This window comes from Mus musculus, chromosome 11, assembly GCF_000001635.26.
Source record: "Mus musculus strain C57BL/6J chromosome 11, GRCm38.p6 C57BL/6J".
NCBI classification, from domain to species: Eukaryota; Metazoa; Chordata; class Mammalia; order Rodentia; family Muridae; genus Mus; species Mus musculus.
In genome coordinates this window covers 69,339,950-69,343,272 of record NC_000077.6, presented here as the reverse complement: position 1 = coordinate 69,343,272, position 3,323 = coordinate 69,339,950, and the positions used below count along the sequence as shown (strand labels likewise).

Here is a 3,323-nt window from a genome sequence, read left to right as displayed (position 1 = left end):
TGCGTGCTGTCATTTTTGCCTGGGGAGGGGAATTTTTTGTGTGGAGGTAAAGTAAGGATGACTGCTTTGTACTGTTTCATCTTAATAGGTTCCCTGGGGGCCCCTTGCATTGTTGTTGTTTTTTGTTTTGTTTTTTTTTTTTGAGACAGGGTTTCTCTGTGTAGCCCTGGCTGTCCTGAAACTCACTTTGTAGACCAGGCTGGCCTCAAACTCAGAAATCCGCCTGCCTCTGCCTCCCAAGTGCTGGGATTAAAGGCGTGCGCCACCACCGCCCAGCTACTAATCCCTTTTCTACTTTGTGACTTTTCTGCATTTTTATCTCTTGAATCATTCACCAGAATAAGACCTTTTTCCAGTATTAAGCACAGGATGAGCTCAGCACAGAGCTGGTGAGTGGTAGGATCCTTGAGGTCCCAAAGGCAGGTGCCAAGAGCAGAGGGAGCCGCCTGCCTGACACTGAAAGCCACCTCCCCAGAGTCAGCAGAGGTCACCACAGCACCACAGCTCCACTGTGGAGCAGACACCTTGTTTTATTTTGTTTTAAAGAACTGGGATGACTGTGGTGTCCCTGAACTGTTGGACAGAACTCCGTCTTAGTCAATAACGTTATTCAATAACAGTCTTTCACAGATTGAATGAGCCCAGATACTTTATTCTAGAGACTATTACATTCAAAATAAATTCAGCAAACATTTTTTTTTGAATACATATAACATTAACACTGCTATCGGCTCTGGAGATAGTCACTTGAAATTTATACTCTAGAAATACTCAAAACATAAAATAGCAGAAAATAAACATAGCATTCCCTTTGGCAACACGTATAGAGAAAACATACACATTCCCACAGATGCATGCTGGCCTCCAAAAGGGGAGATTTCAGCTGGAACCGAAGGACAGGAAAAAGACAAAACATTTTACAAATGGAGGTTTATACCCTAGAACTACATACATTATTTGTCATTAAAAACAAAATCTTGAAGACCTCTGAAAACTGAGGCCTTGTAAATTCACATTTGTAGCTCAGAAAAATTTTTCTCAAAAGAATGTCACTTTGGCACTTTAATGCGTCACTAGTGTTTTAAATGTTCCACCTACAGCTGATGATGCCATCTCAGAGTGACTAAGAGCTAAACCAGTGATTCTTAACTTACATACACATACCTGGGATTCTAAAACTACCGGGGAATGTGGACTGGGGTCCTGAAATTCTGCATTTCTAGCAAGCTGTGAGACCAACCAACACTGCTGGTCTTGATTTTAAGTCTACAGTAAGATATTTACAGGACTTTAGAATAGAACTAACTACATACAGTAAACAATGTCCCATTATGGGACACAAATTAAAATTATGTGAGCATCTTTTTTTTTCTTTTCCCCAGTATTGCTACAGAGTCAGTAAAGATAACAAAGGCCTAAATTTTGCTTCCTTTATCAAATGGCTCACCCATCTTTGATAAGCCTTTAATAAGGCCTCATGTAAATAAATGCCCCTTGGATGTTTTCATACCTGCCCTATCCAGCTGAAGGGAGGTTGTATATGCAAGATTCCCAATCATAAGCAGGGAGTCAACTCAGTAATTGCTGGAGCACGGTAACAAGAGTGGGAAGATGGCATGCCAGCAAACACAACCAGATAAGTGAGATTGACATGACATATAAATTAGCTTATCCCCTGTCCTGTCCTTTTTTCCACAGTACACATTGTCAACCACAGACCACTGCTAAAATTGGATCCTTTGCTTACACCACAGACTCTGAACAAACGCCAAAGCTTTGTTATTTTTTTTTTCTTCCTACATTATGGTAGGCTTTGTTTCTATTATCCCTTGGCCACTCCATCCTGAAAATATAATGCTGGCACAGTCTAGGAGCCTTCGCCGCTCAGAATCCACACCATCTAGGGTCCTTTCTGTTGAGCTCCATCTCCATCACGCATGTACCAATTCCAGCATCAGCCTTGATTTCCAGGTAGTCTTGACATCAACCTTTTGTGTCAGAGCACGCCTGAGGATGCTGCTCCCACCTGCTTTCTGCCATAGCTCTGGGGTTCCTTGGTTACAGCGTACAACGGGTCATGTGGGCAATGTCCTTGACCTCTGGACAGTAGAGCACTGGAGGAAAGAAGAAGGGTTAGTGGCAACAGGAGGATGCAACTTGACCCAGCATTCTTCGGTGCAATGTACCCAGTATCCTCCCTAGGCCGCCCCTCACCATTGCTAGGCAACGGACGCCGCAAGCGGCGTGCCGGCGCCAGGACCCTGTCCAAAATTCGGCGAAGCGCGCGCCAACCCGCACTTGGAGGTCCCGCCCCCTTCTCGCTCTCCGCTTCCCCGTCGTCGTCCTCTCCATCCTCTCCGCTGTCTTTGGCCGGGCTCCCCATCGGGTCTCCTTCACGCTCAGCCCGGGCTTTTTCCTCCAGCCGTGACCACAAGACAGGGTCTAGCGCGATCTCCGTGACGCCGCCGCGCGGGAGCGGGGAAGGCGCGCGGCAGAACGGGCACGTGACAGCGCGGCGCAGGCGCACCACGCGCGCGGCCGTGCGGCTGCCGTCGCCCCGCGCTGCCAGCTCGCGCAGGCAAGCTGTGCACAGCGTGTGGCCGCAGCGGGCGCGCGCCGTGCCAGGCAGGCGGCGGGGCGCACGGGCCCCGAGGTTGTAGGGTCGGAAACAGATGTTGCAGTCCAGCTCACCCAGCTCGGGAAGAGAGGGCACTCTCATCAAGAGCTGCATCGTGGTCACCGTGGCCCGAGGGCTTCGATCTCTAGGCGGCTAGGATACAGAACGAATGAGCCCTCCTTGGGCCAGGGCAGGGGCCTGGGGCCCGCGCCGCCGCCTCTGTCCCCTTTTAATAGTGAGGCCCCGCCCTCGAGGCGTCACGCGCAGATGGGCCGCTCCCTTCCGAGGCACGCGTTGGGGCGGCAGAGGCGCGAGGCTGGACTTGCGAGTGGGGATGCAGCGGGCTGAATGCCCAGGACAATGCCAGAATTACCCGAGGGAAGAGGGGGGCACGCTCCACCCACAGCCTCCATGGCGGACTCCTCACCCCCAGCAAAACACTAGCGCTGTCACTTAAACCTACCTGATGCAGGTGTCCAGGTCTCCTCTTGCACACAGTCACTAGCACAAGTCTATATGGCCCTGTTGGCCTATTTGTCACATGTTCATACTCTTTCACAATCCCCTCCTGCCCTTCCCCTCACAAACAGGCAACATATGCCAGGTTTACTGTTGGTTCTGCCCAGTTTTAATTGGTCTTCTGGATGTTTGGATTGTGCCCAGCCATAATTCACTCTGCCCTCGCCTCTCCTTTTTATACATGGCC

At 50.0% G+C, this 3,323-nt stretch overlaps 1 long non-coding RNA gene across 1 annotated transcript; it reads right to left on the bottom strand.

Moving 5' to 3' along the window:
* Positions 1–631: 631 nt before the first annotated feature.
* Rnf227 (ring finger protein 227) lies at positions 632–2,477 on the bottom strand. The gene is made up of 2 exons (NR_027827.2): positions 2,215–2,477; positions 632–2,114 (listed from the first exon to the last, which is right to left on the bottom strand). It is a non-coding gene; the product is annotated as a ring finger protein 227 (long non-coding RNA).
* Between the last annotated feature and the right edge of the window lie 846 nt (positions 2,478–3,323).